Here is a 25,140-nt window from a genome sequence, read left to right on the forward strand (position 1 = left end):
CCGCAGGTGCCGACGTCCGGCTCGGTTGCTGGGGTCCCCCAAGTTCAGGAGCTCCTAGCCTCTCAGGCCATGGTGACGACTTTGTCTCCTCCTCCTTCCGCCGCACTGCTGACCTTCGATCCTTCTGCCTCCCCTAACGTCCTGGAGCACGCTCTCTCCGCGCCGACCCTGCCGCGAGAGGATCTTCAAGGCACCGACCGTCACCTGGCGGCCGGGCGCCTGGAGCTGATTTCTGATTGGCTTCACTCCGATGCATCCGTCTGGGCAGCATTGAGCCAAGCTGCGGTGGCCTCCGAGAAGGACAAGCAGGCCGCCGCCCAAGCCGTGGCTGCTCGTGAGGTGGCGTTGAAGGATGCCGGGGCCGCCCAGGATCGCTGTAGGTCGCTGGAGGCTGAGCTGGAGACCACGCACAACGAGCGTGCGACTAAAGCTCGAGACCGCAAGGAGGAGGAGGAGAAGATGAAGGCCCGGGAGGACACCGTCAGGGGTCGCGACGCTGAGCTGGAGCAGCTGGCGAAGGTGCAGGCCGCGGAGTGTAGCCAGCTGGAGAAGTTGGAGCAGAAGGTGAAGGCGGAGAAGGCCGAGATGGAAGTCAAGGCGAAGGTCCTGGCTGAGGACCGTGTGGCCTTCACGTCCCTTGAGGAGAGGTCCCGCGTGGCGCTGCAGGCACTCTACGAGAAGGGCTTGGAGGAGCCGCTTGCGACAGCCGACGAGGGCCCCATCCAGCTACTTCCTCATCTGGTCGCGGCACTTGAGGATGCCGTGGACGGGATCGGCCCCTTGGTGGACGAGGAATCCCACACGCTTTCCTCGGCCGCGCTGACGCGCGTCTCCAGCCATCTCCATCTTCGTGATCCTGACGCCAACCTTAACGAGCTGCTAGAGCATGTGGATGGCGAGCACTACGCAGCTGCTGCCGAAGCCGTGAAGGGCCAGGTGGAGGATCTGCTGAAGTTCCACGCCTTCGACCCTGCGCCCCAACTGGTGACGCTGCTGAACCTGCAACTCCAGCTGGCAGCTCAGGTGAGGGCGGCATCACCGTCGAAGGGACGCCTCTTGCAAGCGACGGCGGCATCCTGGGATGATGGGATGACTTGCCGGCGGCTCCTTTTCCTGCTTTGCTTCTGCAACATGAACCATGCCTCGTGGAGGTGTTTAAACTTGTGCTTGGTATTCGAGAAATAGTATGTCTTGTAATATTTGTTTGAAATTCCGTCATTTCCTTTCGGTTTGCTTTTGTGTTCTGCGTCGGCAGGGCCCGACCCCGCGCATACCTCAACCGCCATTGGGCCGTCCAGATCACCAGGACGGACCAAGGAGTGAGAGGCTACGTGGCCAGTGAGGCTCCTGAGTCGCGATGCTCAGGTGTCCCCCTTGACGCGCAAACAACTTATAGAAAGGAGATGCGAGAGTTGGCCTAGTGCTCTACGTCGGTAGGGCCCGACCCCGCGCATACCTCAGCCGCTAGTAGGTCGTCCGGATCACCAGAACAGACCAAGTAGTGAGGGGCTACGTGGCCAGTTAGGCTCCTGAGTCGCGATGCTCAGGAGTCCCCCTTGACGTCCAAACGACCTTCATACCTTGGGTCCGCTTGGGTGGGCGCGTGATGACCAGGTTTGAGTGACCTGGCAGTGTGGCTTACGCTCGGGCATGACCCGAGTGCAGCCCCCGTGCCCAGCCCCCTCGTGCGACTCTTCCGAGGGGAGGTGTTGCGATGAGGCCAGACACTGAGCTCGAAGGCTCCCCGAGGTTGATACGGCCATGAGGCTGCCCTCAGTTGTTTATCACTAGCGCGGAGCATAGCGCTTCCACACTTGCATGGGTATAGCCGCTCCTCGGCAGTGTCGGCCGCCAGCACGGAGCATGATGCTTCCACTAGTGCGTGGGTGAGGGCTCCGTCTGAGTGGAGCCCCCGGGGTGTGTACAACCCTGCCCTGACACATGGCTTGCACGACAGGGCTGGACGAGGTGTGTCTGGGCACTCGTGAGCCAGCGCGGGACTCACGAGGCCCTACCTCAAGGCAGTTTGCGCCTGGTCTTGGCTCTTGATGGCTGTGGTGGTCCTGCGAGATGGTTAGGCAACCTGCGCCAAGCGGATCTCCTAAGGCTATCGCATGAGGAGGCCAAGCACCAACGACCCCAGGAGGTGACGTGAACGGGGCCAGCCCGCTAGACAGAGCTCAGCCGTTGGGCTTGTTGACGCTACAGGGAAGGACCCAAGCACAGGCGCCGTGCCTAGTCTTCTCGTGCGAAGGATCCTAAAGAAAAACGATCTGCGTGCGGTTCCCGAGGTGGGTGGCACTCAAGCAGGTGATGACTATAAATAAATCATGCATGGGAACCAGTTAGCTTAGATAGATGCGAGAACGATACATGGCACTGGGACGGACCCGAGCGGCCTGGGGATGATGCAGCCCGAGGGGCGCCTCCAGTAAGGTAAGCTAAAAATGCGGAAGGATACACGCCGCAGGGACAGGCCCATGCGACCTGGGAATAATGTAGCCCGAGGGGCGCTCCCAGCTGAATAAGCTTTGGAAAGTGTCACCTGGTTTTGTTGTCGAAGGAGCGTTCGGGTAGCTGAAGGTGCGCGCTGAAGAAGTTGCTCCTCATGAGCCGCCAAGACCCTGAGCCTCGGGAGGCTCGGGGGCTCTGGTGGCTCCCTGAGGACATTCTCCATCTCCGCCAGGACAGTGTGATGCCTGGCCTCCTGGGTTGCCAGGATTCTTCGAAGGTGCACTGGAAGGCGGCTGCCACGCTCAGCAGGCCAAACGGCATGCGAACGTAGCTGTGAGGTGGACCCTCGCATCGGCCAGCGCGCGAAGGCCAGAAGTGCTCCTGAGATGCGGCCCTGTTGAGCCCTGGGATGTCGATGCAGATGCGCAGCTCGCCACCATCGCCTGGATGGGGAGCTGCACCAGGTGGGCGGCGGTCGCCGCATATTGCCCTTGCTTCCTGCAGCTCCTGAGTGGCCCTGACAATGAACTCCTGAGCGCCGGGCGCTCCTCGCCCGGTGCCCTCCCGAGGGAAACGTGCCGCGAAGCACTCCTCCATGTGGTGCCCGAGTGCCTCCCTCGCGATGTCGGCTAGGTCTGAGGCCCTCCAGAAGAGAGCCCCCGAGCCCTACCCGAGGAGGGCGCTGGGCGCTCCTTCCTATGCAAGGGAGGGAGGCGCCCCAGGTGCGGGCGCCGATCCTGATGTGGCACCGCTAGAGGCGTCGCTCCCATAAGGCCCTGTGCGGAGTAGCCGCTTCTTCTTCTTGGGGATGGCTTTAGGAGGGTACTGCGTGCCCTCGCTATCAGGGTCTTCGATTGCTGCGGCTTGGAAGGCGCACTCGAGGGAGCACACTGCATCTCTTTCTTCGCAGGGGACTGTGATGATTCTGCCGCTTCCTGGCATCTTGAGGACGTTGTAGCCATGGTGGGTCACTGCCATGAATTTGGCTATTGCTGGGTACCCAAGGATGACATTGTACGGTAGACGGATGTGGGCGACGTCGAAGTCGATGAGCTCGGTGTGGTAGTTGTTGCGCTGACCGAAGGTGATAGGGAGACGAACTTGCCCTATCAGGGTGGTGCAGCCGTCGGTCACTCCTAAGATGGGCTTAGTAGGCTGCAACTGATCATAGGGGACTTGAAGGCTGTCGAACGTCTCGACGGACAGGACACTGAGCCCCGAGCAACCGTCGATGAGGGTCTTGGTGACTTGGACATTGCTGATGATCGGTGAGCAGAGCATCGGGAGGACACCAGTGGTCGCCGCGCATTTGAGCTGGTCCGCCGAGCTGAAGGTGATGGCGTACTTGGACCACCAGAGCGGGCGCGTGGCCTCGAGCTTGGGCCCTTGAGGCAGTATCCGAAGCCCTTGCGGCCGAAGAGTTAACTGCGCTGCACTCCACGGTGGACAGTGATGATGTGGTCCTAGACAAACGACCCAAATCCACCTCATTCAAACTGGCTGAAGAAATAGTCAAATTCCAAGTCCATCCAACGGACCCCAAGAAGACAATATCCATCGGAGCACAACTAGACCCAACGGTTGACGCCGCTCTACGAGAGTTCCTGCTCGAGAATTGGGATATATTCGCCTAGCACCCTTCCGATATGCCAGGAATCCCACGCGAGTTGGCCGAACACAGCCTCAACATATTAAAGGGACACAAGCCGGTTAAGCAAACACTGCGGCGCTTTTCCGAACCCAAACGACAAGCTATGGGGGAAGAGCTAGCCAAGCTAATCGAGGCCGGATTCATTAGAGAAATAAAACATCCGTACTGGCTGGCAAATTTGGTGATGGTACCAAAGAAGGACAAATCCTGGCGCCTGTGCGTCGATTTCAAAGACCTCAACAAGGCATGCCCCAAGGATCCCTTCCCCCTTCCCTGCATCGATCAAATCATCGACGCCACCATAGGACACGACTCATTGTACGCATATTCCGGATACCATCAAATGAAAATGAAGGAGTCCAATCAAGCTGCAACAGCATTCATCACCCCATATGGGCCATTCTGCTTCAACACCATGTCCTTCGGGCTCAAGAACGCCGACGCCACATACCAACGCATGATTCAAACATCCCTGGAGAAACAGATCGGGAAGACAGTTGAAGCTTATGTGGACGGCGTCATCATCAAAACTAGGCACGTCGAAACACTAATAGACGATTTACGTCTCACATTCGAGAACCTCCGCATGTATGACATTAAGCTCAATCCAGAAAAGTGCGTTTTCGGTGTCCCTGCCGGAAAACTGCTGGGCTTCATCGTCTCCAATAGAGGAACTGAAGCAAACCAAACCAAAATCCGAGCTCTGTCACAATTGGCTAAACCAAAAGACCTTAAACAAATTCAAAATCTCGCGGGTTGCATGGCAGCTCTAAGCCGATTGGGAGAAAAGGCACTACCACTCTATCGCCTTCTACGGAGAACCGACCACTTCGAGTGGACGGAAGCGGCAACAGCCGGACTGGAGGAAATAAAAACCCTTCTTGCGAGCAATCCAATCCTGGCCGCACCAAATGCCGGCAAACCAATGTTATTATATATATTGACAACACATCAGGTGGTGAGTGCCGTACTCGTCGTTGAACGAAAACAGGAAGGACATAAATTCCCACTTTAGAAGCCAGTATACTACGTATCTACTGTCCTTACATCATGCAAATCCTGGTACCCTCATTATCAAAAGATAGCATACGCGGTCTTCATGGCATCCCAAAAGCTCCGTCACTACTTCCAGGAGTGTTCGATCACGGTGGCTTCTGAAGTACCACTCAATGACATTATAAGCAACCGCGATGCTACAGGCCGAATTGCCAAATGGGCCATTGAGCTTCTCCCATTTGACATCACATATAAACAACGTCGAGCTATCAAATCCCAAGTACTGGCCGACTTCGTCGCTGAATGGACAGAAGCCGAACTCCCTAAAGAGTATGACACATATTCCAATTGGGTCATGTACTTCAATGGCTCCAAAATGCTGGCAGGGTTAGGAGCGGGCGTCGTTTTAATGTCCCCTACTAGAGATGTTGTTCAGTACATCTTCCAAATACTATACACAGACTCCAATAACGTAGCCGAATACGAGGCCTTATTGCATGGTCTCCGGATGGCTGCCTCCATGGGCATACAACGCCTAGAAGTGCGCGGGGACTCAAACCTTGCAATATCTCAAATAAATGGAGACTTCGACGCCAAAGATCCGAAGATGGCAGCGTATCGTAATGCACTCATAAAAATGTCGGCCCGGTTCGAGGGGCTCGAGTTCCATCACGTGGCTTGAGAAAGTAATCAAGCGGCAGATGTTCTTGCTCGTATCGGTGCTAAGCGCGACCCCGTCCCACCTAATATCTTCTTGGAAAGGCTTTTTATGCCATCCGTGATGTGGTAGGGGGAAAACGACAACATTAGTCCGGATCCAAACATAACCCCAGATCCTGGAAACACCGACGTCGTCGGAGGCTCAGTCATCGAAATAGCACCGTCAGCACATCTCATCATGGCAGTCATTGCCCCACGGACCGAACCCTTCCTGGCCTACCTTAACAGGAAGGAGCTTCCTGGGGACCAGAATGAGGCCCGCTGCATTGTCTGGTGTTCGAAGGCCTACAAGGTTCATGATGGAGAGCTCTATAAGAAAAGCACTACCGGAGTCCTTCAACGATGTATATCCGAGGAAGAGGGGCAGAGACTCTTGGCTGAAATTCATGCCGGACTCGGCGGTCACCACGCCGCAGCTCGGGCCCTTGTTAGCAAGGCCTTCCATACAGGGTTTTATTGGCCGACGACCCGAGCAGATGCACAAGACCTTGTCCAATGTTGCGTCGGATGCCAACTCTTTGCCAACCAGAGCCATATGCCCCCACTGCCTTACAAACAATCCCCATCACTTGGCCTTTTATGGTTTGGGGACTCGATATGGTCGGACCCCTTAAAGGAGGAAGCCATAAGAGAAAGTATCTGCTGGTCATGGTGGATAAATTCACTAAGTGGATAGAGGCTAAACCAGTCAAAACGGCCGAAGCGGAGCCGGTAATAGATTTCATATCCGGTGAAGTGAAAATCTGGTATGCTAATCTAGGCATTAAGCTCGATTACGCCTCTGACTATCACCCACAGACAAACGGTCAAGTCGAACGGGCTAATGGTCTTATCATGAGCGGCATCAAACCCATACTAATGCGGTCTTTGAAGGAATCAGACAAGCACTGGGTGGAGGAACTCGACTCCATACTCTGGGGGCTACGGACCACGCCCAACCGCACTACCGGATATACACCCTTCTTCATGGTGTATGGTGCGGAAGCAGTATTATCCTGTGATATTATTCATGAATCACCTCGAGTGTGTATGTACGAAGAGAGAGAAGCCGAGCTAGATCGGCATGACAGCTTAGATACCTTGGAGGAGGAGCGTGATGTAGCAAAAGCCCGTTCCGCATATTATCAACAGCAGGCTCGCAAGTACCAAAGCAGAGAAGTGCGGGCCAAGACTTATAATGTTGAACTCGTTATACGCTTGCCGGAGAAGAAAAAGGACAAAGTCAAGCCCAAGTGGGAGGGTCCCTTCATCATTGAGGAAGTTCTCACCGGAGGAGCGTACCGTCTACGTGATACGTCAGACAATCACCTGGAGCCGAACCCCTGGAACGCGGCCAGACTACGACGATTTTATGCCTAGCGCTGAACTCTGTGTTCGTTTCCTCCCTCCTGTTATTACAGTTATTTTTCCCTCTCTTTTCGTTTTTTTACCTTTTTTCGTTTTTTTAGCCTTGCGGCTTCAGTACGGCTAGACCATCCTTACCTCATGCGTGCATCTCTACATATGTACGTTCATTATACCTGGGGGCTTCTCGTACAAAAGCTTGCTATTATTCTTCGAGCATCAAGCTCACCACATATGTGTTTTTCCATATGTACCTTTTCTTCACCACTATATGCATACATATGACTTAAGTTTTGGCCAAGCTGTGTTGCCTGGCTCCTGTGCTTATGCCCTACATTCTCCTTAGTTCGGCCAGGGTATAAAGGGAGCACCTCTGCGATTGTTACTGCCGGGTCATCCGGATGTGTACCTTAGACTGGGTGAAGCCAAAAGCTAGCGTTCTTAAGGGAATATTTGGTCGGCGAATTAAAGACGTTTCCGCATTCACTCCATTGTGAACCCCAGATGTTACTTACTCTACGATTTTTTTCAATCACAGTTTGGACATGCACATTAAACGCATGCACACCCAGGGAAAGGAACCCTTAACGGAACTATTCTCTCTGGAAGATGTTTCTTAGATAATGTAATATAACATATCTAGCCGGATACACATTGTCTGTTCGAGCAATTATGACCCATATGCCTGGTTCCCATGCATACGTCGGTATATTCTATCGTTAGGGTATTCGAAAACACTCCGCACCTTCGGGTCCAGAGGTTGAAGTGAAAAGGTCGGCGATGACAATTGTCTTTATTATCCAGCTAGAAGGAAGTACATAGTCACTAAGACTCAAAGACTTCCTCTTCTATACCGTCCAACAGGTGCTCTAACTTACAATCCTGTTGGGAATATCTAGCGACCACTTCCACTTGGTCATATACTAAACTAACGGGAATTTCTTCCCCATTCGACCCTACCGGTCCAACCCGGGCCATGTGATTTGGATCTAGCTTGGTATACCACGTTTTCACCATGGCCAAGGCCTCTCGAGCACCCTCTCGGCAAGCCGATATCTTCCACAGTCGGATACGCCACCGCGCTCCCTTGAACAGCTCTACCATCTTCTCCATGCTTCCTGGAGGGGAGTCGGATGGCCATAAGGCCTTGGCCACACTCCGCATCGCCTGCCGAGCTTGCTGGTGCAACTGTGATAGCCCTTGCAGAAGATCACTTGATGATCCGGACACCTCCTCTTCGGGGCGGTTCGTCAATACACCTGCAATTACAACTATATCAGCTACTGTTACCTCCAAACTGTTATAAGATAAAAGCGGCCACGTACTGAATATGCCGCCTCGCAGCTTCTTGTTCTCCTTCATAGAGTCAGCTAGCTGAGCTCGCACATCTTTCAGTTCTTAGCCCAGCTTGGTGTTCGAATCCTGGAGTTTCTTTTTCTCTTGAACGATTTTTTAATACACGCTCGCCCGCTGCTAGTAGTTTTTTGGCTCCGTGTTCTTCGCCTCGAACGGCGTCCCGCTGCTCTCGTAATTGGTCTAACGACCCAATACAAAGATAAGCACCCAGATTCACACTATTAGTGTATCATTCTGAATTCTCGATAGAGGGAAATATTACCGGGAGATGCCTTGTATTTCTCCAGTTCGGCATTGGCAGGAAGCAGCCGACACTGACACTTTTCTACTTCCTGAGTTAACAGGGTGTTCTTCTCCGTAAGCACCTGGTTGTACATTGATCCTTAAGTCAGTTGTTTCAACTCCTTTAAGTCTCGGGGGCTACTGGCATATGGTTATCATAGTCAGACAAAACAAATTTACCTGCACATCTTTCAAATGCTGCTTTGTGGCCCTGTTAAGCCCATCTCGAGCAGCTCGGATGTATGCATCAGCCGAGTTAAAGGCGTTCAACGACTCTTCTGAAAAGCCAGGGTCTTGTTAAATTGACCGGTAGCGACGATGATTCATGGCACTCTCCACTTCCTAGTTGGTGACGGATACATCATCCGAGTCCTTGGCTGGAGGACAGTCCGGCATCGCCCCCGCATCAGCCACCATCTTCACGGCAGGTTTTGAGTCCTGGCTGCGGGAAGTACGGCCGCTCGAACCTCTGGGTATAGTCTGGCGCACCTTTTTCCCGACACATGGAAAACGGGAAGGTCATGGTTGGATGTGACTGCCCAGGTGCATATTGGCAAATTCATACCTCTTCGATGAAGGCCCGGCCGTGTCTTCGTTTGTTTTCCTCTTGGAAGGCTCGCCTGGTGTGGGGGACGCTCTGTTCGGAGATACCACCGGAGCGGTACGGCGCGCTGAACGCTTCCCCTTTTGAGCACAGAACAGTGCGGTGGGTAACAAGGAAGAAGAGATCTCTTCTGGATAAGGTGTCTTCGGATTACTTACGTGTGAAGCTGGAAGGAGGCCGGTGTAATCGGCGATAATGGGTACATATGTACCATCATAGCTCATGTGATAGAATATTCCCTCCTCAAGCTCCACAAATATGTCCGGATCTTCTTCATATCCGGGGTCAAGATCCCGGCTGCGATTCTCCGGTTGGGGGGCAGGGTCATGGATCTCCTCGACAGCCTTTTGCCACTCCTGTTATGAGTAGATAAGATGTTGCCTGTCAACAAATGATCCAGGTACAAGAGTAAAATAGTGGAGCTGAACCTTACCCAGCTGGGAGGATTGTACATGGAAAGTCCGTCCCGATATTGAAGACGGCTGAATTCCTCCTTTTCCCCTTTATACAGCTCGGCTAGAATTTTGGCTAGAGCGGCGGGGGTCTTCAGGCCCTTTCGGCCATAACATGAGGCGTCGTCTTCTCTGTTATAATGCCACATTGGCAGTCCTCAGTATTGGAGTGGCTGGACCCCCCGCGTTATAGAAATCACCATCACCTTGACTATTGACAATCCGTACTGGGCAAGCGTCTTGATCTTGCCCAGTAGCAAGCTGATCTTTGCACTATCCTCTTCCTCGAGGCTCCGAGGACGCCAGCTATGGCGTTTCTTTAGCGGAGCATTTGAAAACTCGGGGAGGCCAATGCGGACAGGGTCGGGTAGAGCGATGTCGTCAATGTAGAACCATTCGGAAGGCCACTCTTTGGGAGCTTTCTTCGGCGTGCCGGACAGGTATCCAGTCCCGGCGATGCACCACACTTCGGCTCCCCCTACTTAAAAAATTGATCCACCTTGATTGCGAGGGACAAGGCAGAATAGTCTTCTCCATATATCGAAATGGGCCTCACAACCCAAGAATAGTTCGCATAGAGCGACATAACCCGCAATGTGGAGGATGGAGCCGGGGGTGATATTGTGTAGCTGGAGGCCATAGTACTCCAGCAGCCCTCGGAGGAATGGTTGAATTGAAAACCCCACCCCCCTCAGCAGATAGGGGACGAAGCACACTCGTTCTCCCGCAGGTGGATTGGGAGAATCCTTCGCCTGGGTTTTGTCGTTGAAGGAGGTTAACTCTGCTCGAACAGGGACCAGATTTGCTGGAGGGAGAAATCCCTGCATTTCCAACTTTGCCAATCGGCTATGGGACACAGAGCATCTCTCCCACTCGCCTCTCTCTAGGTTGGAATGGGGAGAGGAGCTAGGGATGTTGGACATATTGGAATGGTCTTGCCTGGCGGTCTCTGAGGATTTTCTCCGCTTGTTGCCGAAAGGATTTGAGATCCAGGCTCTTTAAATAGATGCTCTTCCTTGCAGTGTTGGGGTGTTATTTGCAAAAAATACCCTAACTGTCCGCATTCGCTCGACACATGGAAAACGGGGACATTAAGCACGCAGAAGCCGAGGGGAGACATTGGATCTACGACCGAATACACTACTTGGAAATCATTAAAGGAACCCGCCTTGCAATACCGAAGACAATCTATGTGCCGAACACCTCGCTATTGAAGACTGGTTCGGGGGCTACTGAGGGAGTCCTGGACTAAGGGGTCCTCGGGCGTCCGGCCTGTTATCTATGGGCCGGACTGATGGGCTGTGAAGATATGAAGACCGAAGATTGTACCCGTGTCCGGATAAACTCTCCTTGGTGTGGAAGGCAAGCTTGGCAAACAACTATGAAGATTCCATCTTATGTAACCGACTCTATGTAACCCTAGATCCCACCGGTGTCTATATAAACCAGAGGGTGTAGTCCGGAAAGGATATACTCAATACCGTAGTCATACATGCTAGACTTCTAGGGTTTAGCCATTATGATCTCATGATAGATCAACTCTTGTAATACTCATATTCATCAAGATCAATCAAGCAGGAAGTAGGGTTTTACCTCCGTAGAGAGGGCCCGAACCTGGGTAAACATCATGTCCCCTGTCTCCTGTTACCATCAACCTTAGATGCACAGTTCGGGACCCCCTACCCGAGATCCGCCGGTTTTGACACCGACAGCGCCCCCCCCGCAGCCCCGGCAAGAGCCTTGCCGGAGCAACTTTCCCAACACCAGCAGAGCGAGCCACCCTTGAGCCCACAGGCTCTGACCCAAACAACTGCATTGGAACCAAGGCTCGGGAGGCGCCTCTGTGGTGGCATGCGAATCTTCGTCAAGATCACAAATGCAAGATCAGACGACGACCAGAAGACAGTGACCCTCGGCAGGATCCTAGCCGGGGGAATCCACAAGACCCCCGGAAAGACCCTTGCCGGGGATGACGGCAATGCCACGGCAAGGCCCTTGCCGAGGGCATCAGCAGGGCCACTGCCAGGCCCGCACCAGCCAAGACTCCACCGCCGTTTGCACGCAGCTGCCAGCCCAACCAGCTGGGTAGGCACCTGCGTGGCAACATGCAACTTCCAGGCCAAATCAGCAAGCACCTGCGTGGCAGCATGCAGATCTTCATGAAGGCCCTACCACTGTGCCACCTCAGCTGCCTACCTGCCTACATGGCGCTGCATGCATCGCTGGTCTGGGCGCGTGTCGAAGCAAGGCGAAGCAGCGACGAACGGGACGGGCCTCGTTCCCGTCCCCGATAAAGCTAATGGACACCTAAATAGCACATTTAATGTGCTTTGTCCCGTAATGCCATGCGATAAGCTCATGCACTGTAGGCCTTTCCACCTCCTGTGTGCCACTGTGGCAGCCTCTTTTTCCTATAAAAGGAGGCCCGAGGCGACCAGGAGAGGGATTCGGCTTTTTGGAATGGCACAACCACCGTAGCTAGTTCAAAAAGCTCAAGAACACTCAATACATCCACCAAAGTAGGACTAGGGTTTTACTCATCCTCGCGGCCCGAACCTGGGTAAGCAACCCGTGTGCTTGCTCCTAAACCTGCTCTTCTCACGGCCCCGCGCCCGCCGACCATAGAAGGGATCCCAGTGATCCCATAGGTGTCGTTCTCACCGACATCTTTGACGCGCCAGGTAGGGGAAACTACAGTTGTGAGAATCTAGTCTAGCAATTGGCCTAGCAGTTCTTCGTCGCCATGGCTCCCAAGAAGAAGGATGCCACGGCGGTCGGTTCGTCGGGAGCCGGACGGCCCGTACCAGTGTGTAACACGCCGGATGTAACTTTCCCAATTTGTACTCCAACTCTTGCCATTTCCGGCGTTAACTTATTTTATTTTCTCGGGTTCGGGTTTTTGCCTCCGTGTGTTATTGTCGTTGTCATGCATCTCATATCATGTCATCATGTGCATTACAGTTGCATACGTGTTCGTCTCATGCATTTGAGCATTTTCCCCGTTGTCCGTTTTGCATTCCGGCGCTTCGTTCTCCTCCGGTGGTCATTTCTAGCTTTCTTTCGTGTGTGGAGATTAAACATTTCCGGATTGGACCGAGACTTGCCAAGCGGCCTTGGTTTACTACCGGTAGACCGCCTGCCAAGTTTCGTACCATTTGGACTTCGTTTGATACTCCAACGGTTAACCGAGGGACCGAAAAGGCCTCGTGTGTGTTGCAGTCCAACACCCCTCCAAGTTGGCCCAAAACCCACCTAAACCTGCTCCATCATCTAGAGCGTTCGATCACGATCGCGTGGCCGAAAACAGCACCTCATTTGGACTCTCCTAGCTCCCTCTACGCCTATAAATATCACCCCCTCCGAAATTCGCGGTCCATTCCACCCCTAACCCTAGTCCCGTTCCTCTCCGCGCGCCGGACATTGTCCGCCGGCACCGGACACATCGCCGCCGCCCACTCCGCGCGCGCCACGTGGCCCCGTCCACCACCGCCGCCGCCGGCCCGTCCCGGCCCAGGGCGGGCCCTCTCCCTCGCGCCACCGGGCCGCGCCCTGCCTCCCGCGTGCCGCCCTCGTCCTCCATGGGCTGCCGCCCGCGCCCACTCGCCTCGGCTGCCCGGCAAGCTCCGCCGCCGTTCGCCTCCCTCCCCGGCCGAGCCGGCGAGCTCGGGCCGCCGTCCCGCGCCGGCGAGCGCGCCACCCCGCCGCCAACCGCCTCCGGCCGCCGCCCTCCGACGTCCCCGACTCCGGCCGGCCTCCTCCTCTCCGGCGAGTTCTTCTTCTGCTACAGTAACTCCGGCGAAGCCCCGACATCGAACCTCGGATTGCGTGCCCGATCTAGATCCAAATCTGAGATGGTTGACTTTTTCGCCCAAAACCCTAGCTCATATGCTCCTGTTCATCATGCCATAACTTTGCATCCGTAGCTCCGATTTGGGCATATAGCATATCAAAATGTTCATCTCAGAGAGTAAATCATTTCATTCCATTGCATCATTTTCATTTGAGTTCATCTTGATGCCCGAAATGCTGTTAGAAAAGGGCTACTTGAGTTAATTGTCAGATCTGCTACTCCATTTGCATATTTGTCATTTTTGCCATGATTATTGTGTGCATGTTATGCCCATGAGCTCTACATATGTTTTGTTAAGGGTTTTGCCATCTTTCTAGAGGTGCAACCCATGTATTTTTGTGATGTGTGTGGTGACTAGTGCAAGCTTGCGAAGTGAGGCACTTGGTAGTGCTGATTTCAGGGACTTAGTAATTCCACTAAGTCCTTGGGCTGTTCTTTTCATATGGCAATATGTTCATGTTGTTTCCGAGTGATCCGTGCCTCTTTTGAGGATGATCAACAAGGATGTTTTGTTAATCTTGTAGTGCTCTATCCATCCATGTACTTGTTTGCAATTATGGAGCACCCTAGCTTGAGTCAATCGAGCTCTACTTTTGCTACTTTGTGAATCTGGGCAGATTGTCAACTTGTTTGCAATTTTGCCGATGATGTTGTAGTTGATCCGTGCATGCTATGCTATTGTTCCTGCCATGTCTAGCTTGCATTTTGTGTATTCTTGATGGGTGTATGCTTAGTTTGTCATGACTTGCTCCGTAGTGAGTGCTTCGAGCTCGTAAACATGCCTACTTGATATCTGTTTTCAGCATGCTCCAGTTTTCACTAAGTCTGTGATCTGATTATGTTTTTGCCATGTTCACATGCTTGCAACTGTATTTTCTGACCCCTTTTGGCTCAAGGTCACTAAGGGACTTTTGTTAAGCTCTTTGAGTAGCTCCATACCATGCTTTACTTTGCCATGTTCAGGTCCTGTAGCATGTAGTTTTGTGGCTCCGAAGAGGGCTACCTGATCTGAAATTCCAGACAAGTGTTAATTTCACTAAGTTTGAGATCTGTTTACCATATGCATTTTTGCCATGCTTGTTTGAACCTGTTAATGGATGAATTGGCCGTAGCTCAGTGCTAGACTTTTGTTAAGCATCTTGAATGCATCCCTTCCATGTATTTTGTTGTCATGTTTGGGTGCTGTATCATGTTCATCTCATTGCATTTAGATGACCACTTGTTGTAAATCGCAGACCGGTGTCATATTTGAATCGCTTGCCATTTCCAAACCGTAACTCCGATTCCGGCGTTCTTTATATCGTTTTCAAGCGATTCCATCTCATCTTTCCAGTGGCACAATTGGATTTCCAAGTTGAGGCCAGATTCATGCATTCTTTGTCAAATCTTGCATATGCATCCCGCATTGCATCCCGCATAGCATATCATCTTTGCATCATATTGTTTGAGCTTTGCACGTGGTTGATTGTGTCCTTGTTGCTTGTTTGTCTTGTTTGGGTAGAGCCGGGAGACGAGTTCGCTAGCGAGGAGCCCGTTGAGTTTGCTTTCGAGGATCCACTCAACTCTGACAACTTTGCAGGCAAGATGATCATACCCTCAAAATCACTACTATCTTTGCTATGCTAGTTTTGCTCGCTCTTTTGCTATGCCAATGCTACGATGCCTATCCTTTTTCTTTCAAGCCTCCCAAATTGCCATGTCAAACCTCTAACCCACCATGTCCTAGCAAACCGTTGAGTGGCTATGTTACCGCTTTGCTCAGCCCCTCTTATAGTGTTGTTAGTTGCAGGTGAAGATTGGAGGCCGTTCCTTGTTGGAACATTTATTTACTTGTTGGGATATCATTATATTAACTTGTTATCTTAATGCATCTATATACTTGGTAAAGGGTGGAAGGCTCGGCCTCTCGCCTAGTGTTTTGTCCCACTCTTGCCGCCCTAGTTTCCGTCATATCGGTGTTATATTCCCGGATTTTGCGTTCCTTATGCGGTTGGGTTATAATGGGAACCCCTTGATAGTTCGCCTTGATTAAAGCTTTTCCAGCAATGCCCAACATTGGTTTTACCATTTGCCACCTAGCCTCTTTTCCCTTGGGTTTCCAGAGCCCGAGGGTCATCTTATTTTAGCCCCCCCGGGCCAGTGCTCCTCCGAGTGTTGGTCCAAATAGAGCCACTTGCAGCGCCACCTTGGGGCAACTCGAGGGTTGGTTTTAGTCGTACGTAGTGTTCATCTGAGTGTGCCATGAGAAAGAGATATGTGTAGCTCCTATTGGGATTTGTCGGCACATTCGGGCGGTGTTGCTGGATTTGTTTTAACCTGTCGAAGTGTCTTGAAGAACCGAGGTACCGAGTCTGATCGGAACGTCTCGGGAGGAGGTCTATTCCTTCGTTGACCGTGAGAGCTTGTCATGGGCTAAGTTGGGACTCCCCTGCAGGGATTTGAGCTTTTGAAAGCCGTGCCCGCGGTTATGGGCAGATGGGAATTTGTTAATGTCCGGTTGTAGATAACTTGAACCTTAACTTAATTAAAATGAATCAACCGAGTGTGTTACCGTGATGGCCTCTTCTCGGCGGAGTCCGGGAAGTGGACACGGTGTTGGAGTAATGCTTGCGCATGTTGCTCTCTAGTTTCTCGCTCGCGCTTTGCCTCCTCTTCTCACTCTCTTTTGCGAAACAGGATAGCCACCATATATGCTAGCCGCTTGCTGCAGCCCCACTTATTTTTACCTTGCCTTACCTATTAGCTTAAATAGTCTTGATCGCGAGGGTGCGAGATTGCTGAGTCCCTGTGGCTCACAGATTACTATTACACCAAATGCAGGGCCTGATGATTCCGCTTCAGGTGACGCGCTCGAGCTCAAGTGGGAGTTCAACGAGAACTCTCAACGTTACTATGTTTCTTTTCCTGACGATCAATAGTGGTGCCCAGTTGGGGGTGATCGGGACCGTGTCACATGTTGGGTTATCTTTTATTTTGGCGCCGTAGTGGGGCCATGAGTGTTTGGATGATGTAATGTTATTTATGTACCTTGATTGACGTGGCGAGTGTAAGCCAACTATGTTATCTCCCCTTTATTATTATATTACATGGGATGTGTAAAGATTACCTTACTTGCGACATATGCCTTCAATGCGATTATGTCTCTAAGTCGTGCCTCGACACGTGGGAGCTATAGTCGCATCGAGGGTGTTACACAGTGCGGGCGAGCAGCGGGCCTGTTGCGGACAGAACCCGAGGCGCGACCCGCGAGCACCAACATCGCCCTGGCAGTCTGAGCCTGGCGAGTGGCATCGTTCGTGCGCAAGGCGACGGGCCACACGTCATGAAATCCAGAGATAGAGCTGCCCCCCGCAGACGGCGCGGGACCCTCCGGGGGCATCGCCGTACCACCCGCGGGCGGTGCGGCGAACTCCAAGACGCCCACTCCGGCGCCCACAGTGCGCTCTTCCCAGGTTGTGCGCGACGAGCAGTGTCACCTCACCGGTGACCCTGGACGTCGCCGTCGGAAGAGTCCTGTGCGTCATTCGCAGGACGAAGGAGACCATCATGCCCGCCAAAGTTCTGGCGAGGACGGCGCACAACCGCTGGGCCGTGACAGAGCTCCTTCTAACATGGTTAGAAGTCAAAGTGCGCCACGGTCCACGCAACTTTCGCCGCCACCCACGCCAGCAGAAGCCTTGGCGCGCGCAGCTGCTCCTCGACTTCCCTCCCACCGCGGAGAAGCTCGACGAGTGGAGAGCCACTATCCAGACCCTCATCAGCGTCGCCAACAAAGACGAGCCACGACCGGTGGGGCCCTCAAGCCGGCGCTCCATCGAGCCACTACATGCCGGCGGTGGAGGGGCCGGAGGCGCCGCGGCCACGGTGCACTCTCCTCCTCCACGCCAATCACCGCGGATGTTGGTCCGTCGTGATGATGCTTGTGATGACATTTCCATAGCGTCGTCCGACCCATGGACCCGTGTCACACCCTGATTTTCATGCCACAACATTTAAGCTAATAAATCATGATAAAATGTGGTTTGACAAAAACTTTTGAGTATTTTGGACCTTGCCTTGATTGGATTTTGTCTGTTGTTTGCAAGTGCTCTAAAAATCAAATAAATCCTCCAACTCCTATACTTCATCTCCTTGCTCGAAACCCTCGAACCAATGATCATGCCATGTGTATAGGACATAAAAATAATTTCTTACAAAAATAATTTGGCCAAATAGTATTTTCAAAAATTAGTTTTCCAAAACCCCCTGAATTGAGGTTTGTACTGCAAGTACTTAATTCAGGGCAGTAAAAATATTTCCAAAAATATATTTGACTCCTATTAGATATAGGACACCCAGAAACCACAAAAATATAATTTTAAAAGTTATTTTACTATTTTATTTAAAGGCTTTTTCTTTAGGCCAGAAATGGTCTTTAATAGGTTAAAATTATTTTAAAGCTTAAAAAATATTTGAGAAAAATCAGGGAAGCTCAGTGGACATATATTTTCCATATATAAGAGTTTCAACACATGGTCATGATCAAAATATTGGACAAAACCCTCCAGAACTATTTCAGCTCATTTCAAATATTTGAAAAATTTCTATAAGAAATATTTTCAAATAAATCTAGGAAAATTCTAGCAAGTCACATATTCATAATGTGATGATCTTCCAAAGTTTCATATCAATCAAAATAAGTTTGGTTCACAAAAGTGCCCCAAAACCCTCTCTATCCAGATCCAAGTTTGAACAACTCTACATTGCCAAGTGTGTCCTTTTGATCTGAATTTTTGTGGACATGTTCAAATCCTCAAATGATGACATTACACCAAGTGGTGCATCAAGGAGAATTGAGTTGCATAAGTAAATCTTGGAAAGTCCATTTCTGTTGATTTCTAGGGTTTACAAAAGTTGCATTGGCAACTTTGCCCAAATGAACTCAATCTTGGTGGAACCTCTTATTTTCTCATGCCATTTGACCCCGTCAAGCCTCATGACAAGTGAAGTCCATTTGCTTGCCCAAACCTACATCAAACACCTTCTGGCAGAAACTTAAAATGCATGTTTTGTACATTTCCACAAATCTCCATGATCTCAACTTTTTCCCACAGCCTCATCTGGTCCTCCTCTAACCCCCTGCATCTTTCCCTGCCCGAGGAGCCATGATTAAGGGGGGGTAGAACCCCATTTTTCTTCTCTGGACAGCCACTTTTCCCTCCCTTTCTCATCTCTCTCCCACTCCTGGCAAGTTACAGAGCATCCAAAGCCTCCCTCCCTCTTGTTTACTCTTCCTGCAGACGCCAGACACAAGTGGACGCGCGGGTGCGTGCAAAAAGCCACGGACGCCGGCCATTTGCATGCTCTGGAGCGCCTGGCAGGGCGTTCGACCGTTGACGCCGCGTCCCCCGACCGCCTCGGGCGTCCCCCTCGCGCCAGTCGAGGTGCCTCGACGTCCGCAACACGCCACCATGCAGGCCCCCTCGTCTCTCCCTCTCTCTCACCTCCTGCGGCGCGTGCCCAGAGCCGCCCGGCTCGCCCGATGCATGGCCTCGCACGGGCGAGCACCAGAGCCTTGCCCCGCTCCTCCTCTCTCTTCCTCGCGCCCCACTCATCTCCCACGGACGCCGTAGACAGCCCCTCGCCCTCTCTCCTGGCCTCCCGAGCCATTGCCGCGGCCACCCGTGGGCCGCATCCACGGTGAGCCGCTGGTCAGCTACTTAAGGCCACCCCGAGCCCCCTCTCTACTCCTTTGGCCCTCTCACCCTCCCGTGCATCCCCTGGACCAACCCACTCCCCTCCTCGCGCCTTCCAACCTCGTCCATCGCCGGAGTCGAGCTGCCGGCCGCCACCTAAATTCATGGGCCTCGACCCCTCTCTCGTCCCCATGAACACACCCGCACCCTCTCATCACCACCGCCAACTCCCCCCGTGCTCCATCCCCTCCTCCTCGTGCCTTCCTCGCCTTGCCGAACCCGCCGTCAGCCCCGGTCTGCCGCACCCGAAGCCCTCCTCTTTTCGGGCTCCCCCGTGGGTGTGCAACACATGGACGGGTGCGCCACGGCGCGCTGAGTCCTCCCGTGTGCCGGGCGCGGCCGGAGGTGGCCCGTGCCGCCCGGGAGAGCGCCGGTGCCGCTTGGCCTCGCCTCCCCTGCCTCTGCTCTGTTCGAGCGGGAGGTAGGAGACGGCCTGAGCACCTGGCCCCGCTCGTCAGCGACCCGGTGGGCGGGCCCTGCCCGTTTAAGTGGAGACGGGCCGGGAGTAAACCCGTTTCCCCCTCGTGAAGGCGTACTTGCAGGAAGCCGCTTTTGACGTCGCCCGAGCGCCGCGCGGCTGAGCCACTGGGCCGGCCCAGTGGCTATCCTGCGCCCTGTGCACGCTTTGGGTAAACCCTAAACCTTTTTTTCCTTTTACTTTTTTTAGTCAAATTCAAAAATCCATAAATAATCCAACAGAGCTCCAAATTTGATGACTTAAATTTCTAGTGGTTTCTAAATTCATGCCCTACCTCATGGTGCTATTTGCACATTTTTACAGAAATATTTCTTTCACAAATAATTATCAAATACCATTTTTCCATTTCTGTCATAAACTTTAGAAAATCACAGAGAGCTCAAAATTGATCCAAATGCCATGATTTAAATTCCTAGATGCTTCTAAGTTCATAACTTAGTTTATGAACATTTTTCTTAATACTTTCTGTACAACACAATATAATGAGACATTTCTTCATTTTTGTCAACTTTGCAAATTCATAGGAAAATCATTTGAACTCCAAATCCAGTGAAACCAACTCCTAGATGCATCTAAAATCATGGTTTGTTAAATGGGTGCCTTTTCTAATTTTTCAAAAATATATTTCTGTACACTTCTTACAAATCCATAAACCCCTTGGTTCCATCATATTGAAATGTTCAGAAATATTCACTAATCTAATTCCAATGAAACTACCCTGGTTATTTTTCATATGACCAGGGAAGTCCTAGAAAAGTCAAATCCATATTTTTAGAGCACTTTATTTTCTGCCTTGTTGTGTTGCTTATTATGATTGTTTCGACGTTAGTTGACGAAGTAGATGGAGTACTTGGACAAGGACCAGAAGATCTCAAGACTCTGATGAACCAGGCAAGCAGCCCTTTGACCATGTCTATGAAACCCTTTTTATGCATGTCGTATAGCACTTTATTAGTGTTGCGTCAGAATCATGATGAGATGGTAACCACTTTGATGGGTTGCCTCTATTACTTCCTCATTGATACTTGCATTGTGCATGACCCTACCTCCTTATGAGGGTTATGCCGGTGGGAGTAGATAGGGTGCTAAAGTAGTGCTACGCAAAAAGGGACGGGAATATGCTTGGTGATGGAGACGAAGTATTTTCAAAAGACTTTTCGAAAACCCCCATCGGGTGCCACTTATGCCCGGGGAGATGATGAGTTGGGTAGCCACTTGATGACGAAGTGGTGTACCGGGGCAAGTGTGTGTGTTGTTTTCAAAACGGATTGGTTTAAGTTGCGACCGTTATTCCAACCTTACATGCGCATCCACTCTACCCTTGTATGGGAAAGGGCATTATTGATTACCTAGGCCGATACTAGCTTGGAGCCCGCATTACTAGTGACGGGGGAGAGTTGGTGCTCTCTCTCGGGACGGGGTCGTGCCAGGTAGGGCGGTCATGACTGTTTTCACAGGGCACCGGATACACCGTTGTGTCCCCTCTCGGATGTTACGATCTCGAGTGAGTCTCGTATGATGTACATCGTGAGGATACGGAACAACGAGTGGACTCCTTGTTAGTGTCGTCTAGGGAAAGATAGTGATCGGGTGCTTACCCCGGGTACTTGAGGTACCGCGGGTCGTGGATGACACGGAAGTTCCCCGGATCTTGTGGGTAAAGTGTGCAACCTCTGCAGAGTGTAAAACTATTCGAATATCCGTGTCCATGGTCAAGGACAGTTGGGTAACCGCTCTTGGGGTACGTCCACATGTTTACAAACTAGTGTGTGTTTGGATAAGTGGGGAGAACTACTTGGGTCAAGTCAAAGGACTTGACATGATTGAGTTGGGTTGGAGCCCACTCCCTTTATGTTGATATCTGTAACCGTCCTCTTGGTTACTTGAATTCTCCTGATGCATGTCTTACGAGTTGTTGAACATGTCATTGCACTCAAAACTAGCTTTCCGCAAAAATTTACCTATATCATGCATTGTTGTATCTTGAACCAAAACATGGGTTGCTTGCGAGTACATTCAAAGTACTCATTGGCTTGCCACTGGTTATTTTATTGGCCAGGCATGAAAGAACAGGATATATTGAAGAGTACCTTGGTGACGAACATGTGAGCTAGGACGCTTCCCAGTCAGAATGCCTGTAGGGTTAAGGCAGATGGCATGGGTCCAAGTTATCGACGAAGATTTCCGCTGTGAAGTTATACTCAAGACTTGACCATAATGGTCATAATTTATGTAAGACGGTATGTATGGATGTAAGACTCATGTTATTCAGCTTCTGTGTGTTCAGTGAGCATTGTACACGTGCATTCGGTGATCACGACTTATGAGTCGGGGTCCCCACAACCCGCCGCGACCAACGCCAGGTTCTTCGGGAGCGAGCCCATGAAGACGCTCGAACCACCATCGAGCGCCGACGCGATACACACCACCCGTCAGACAGGCGGGCGTGGCCCGCTAAGGACCATCCAGCACCGGGAGGCTCCGGCGCCCTACCTTACGAGGTGGGTTGCCCAGCCTTTACCCGTGAGTTGCGGCAGTTCTAGTGGCCGTCCCACCGGACGTTCAAGCCCGACGTCGGCGAGAAGTACGACAGCAAGACCCACCTGTCAGAGTTCCTCAGCATATACACCTTCGCGATGCAAGCTGCTGGAGCTCGTGACAACAAGGTGCTTGCCAATTACTTCCCGTTGGCCCTGAAACCCAATGTCATGCCTTGGTTGATGCACTTGCCGGCGGATTCCATTTCTTCTTGGTCAGATCTGTGCCACGAGTTCATTGGTGCCGTCACTGGAGGCCACCAAGCTCATGGCCAGGCAAGTGATTTGCATATCATTCCCTAGAAGGAAGGTGAAAACCTGCGCAAGTACATACAGAGGTTCATCCGAGTGCAATACAACATCCCAGATGTTCATCCTGCCGCCGTGATCAGCGCATTCCATCAGAATGTGCGTAACCGCAAGATGCATGAAGAGCTGGCAATGAACAAGGTCAAGGACATGGCCGAACTTTACGTTCTGGCCGATAGATGCACCCGGGCCGAAGAGGGAAGGAAGTACCCCGGTGAAGACGTCGGTGCGGAAACCGACTCTACTGACGAAGACACGGCCGCCTCGACGAAGAAGGGCTGGCGTCGCAACAGGAAACGCAAGGACAAGACTGTGCTTGCCGTCGAGGGATCCGGCGCCACCAGTGCCACCAAGAAGGCTAAGGCAGACGACCCCGGCAAGGAGATTGCTGGGTGCACTGCTTGCCGGGCCTTGGCGGCTGCCGACAAGCCAGGGGGCTCCGACAAGCAGTACTGCAAGATCCACTGCACCAAGGGCCACGACCTCCAGAACTACTGACAAGTTGAGCTGCCTGCTGAAAAGAAAAAAGCTGAGTATGAGAGGTGGGACAAGGATAAGGGTTGGGATGGTGTCGAAGGATCCGGCAAGAAGCGTGGCGGCCAAGGAGGTCGCCGCGACAAGGATAACCAGCAAGAGAGGCCCACCTCACTGTACACGTGCATTCGGTGATCACGACTTATGAGTCGGGGTCCCCACAGAGCTAGTATCAGAGCCATCCTGATTGTAGGAAGCCTTAGTTAGCATGGTCGTTAGTTAGGGTAAAACTATTTCCAAAACTATTACAAGTTTTCAAAACTATCTATACTTCTCTTCCCTTCTAAGTTTTTCTGAAAAACTAAGGTATATTTTCCCTATCGATCTCTTCCCCTTCAAAACCATTGCAACGGTCGCTAGCACCCTCAAGCACTGACCCTGGGATTCCTTGTAATCCTCGAAGGAGTACACCTTGCCAAACACTCACCCACCTCTTCTGAACACAAGTTTGGCGACACCACGAGAAGATGGTACCAATAGAAGATACCTTCTCAAGGAATGAGGACATCAAGACCTCGAAGATGGTGACACCCTCGACACTGCCCCAGGATGATGCAACCTTGGCCTACGATGATCATGGCATAGGATATGCAAGATCATGATATACATCACTAATAGAGCAACCCTGTTCTTACCGTTGTTGTATCGGCAACCACCGGTGGATGAGAACCTCGCCATTTGGTCCGCCTCACTATAGTGAGCAGGAAAACGGTTCTCTTCGTCCCCCGCTCTTGGTATCGATGTTGTCATTGACGTAACTGATAGGTTGGACCTCTACTATGCCTTGTTAATGTCATTGCATAAATGATTGCTTACCCGAAACCCTTGACGCCTTAAAAGGCAAAAGAGATCGTCATGATTAAGAAGACAACAGAAGACCGAGTCAATGCCGGCTACGAGGAGCCACCTTCACCCCATCACCTCAACAGGCGAGGAGTTGTTGAAGACTCTTCAGGCTCAACCCAGATCGTTTCATCGAATAACTACAAGAGACGTAGCAACACCTGAGGAAAACTCAGAAGACTGCACGAGGCACAAGGCACGACTACTGAGTCCGAGAACCCCTAGGGTAGGATGAGTCGTGTACCCCCTATGCGCAATCGAGTCCGTATGATGGTTCAAATAGAACCATGATTGTGTGCTGCTTGTTTTTATTTGTTTGTGTTATAAGATAGGTCACAACTTTTGCCCTAGGCAACAAGTACGCGACTATATCACCTGCCTTATTTTGTTGTTGGTGCTTGGCCCTTTTTGGCACTTGTTTGTTTGCACCTGCACTATAGAACCCCCTTAGGCATCCCCATCTATGCCACTTTTCTCTCTCATCTCTCTCATCAACTGAAGATCGGCAAGACAAGATACACCAAGGATTCTACTTCGGCAACCAATTAGCACTGAAGACTTTTGCTACGGCCTCCTCGACCAAGTGCAACCCCGTAGAGTTATGTTTACCCCTCAAGACTGGAAACCCATCCCTATACCCATCGAGACTTCACAAGATACCCCATCTCAAATCCTTAACCGTGTGCTTAACCCGCAGTATTGCAAGAGAACTAGTTAAGCCTTCGCAACCTTGCACAACACTGGGTTCATTATGGAACTAGTGGACATAGTGGACGAGCACATTGTCATCTTATGATAGCACCAAAACTGGCAATGCCATTGGGAAGACCTATTTGAGGATATAGGAATAGAAGACAAATGACTTGATGAGTTTATATCAGTGACCTTGAGGAATTATCTAAGACTCTTTGGTGGATTATAAGGCTTTCATGTTGATAGATGAACTTGGTGGGATCATGTCAATAGAGAAGCATAGCTTCATTACCCCTGAGTAA

The 25,140-nt window shown here is 51.7% G+C and overlaps 1 pseudogene; it reads left to right on the forward strand.

The window, feature by feature from the left end:
• The first annotated feature begins 69 nt into the window (after positions 1 to 69).
• Positions 70 to 19,972, forward strand: LOC147975676 (uncharacterized; annotated as a pseudogene).
• The last annotated feature ends 5,168 nt before the right edge of the window (positions 19,973 to 25,140 follow it).

This window comes from Triticum urartu, chromosome 4A, assembly GCF_056163025.1.
Source record: "Triticum urartu cultivar PI428250 chromosome 4A, HENAU_Tu73, whole genome shotgun sequence".
Taxonomy (NCBI): Eukaryota; Viridiplantae; Streptophyta; class Magnoliopsida; order Poales; family Poaceae; genus Triticum; species Triticum urartu.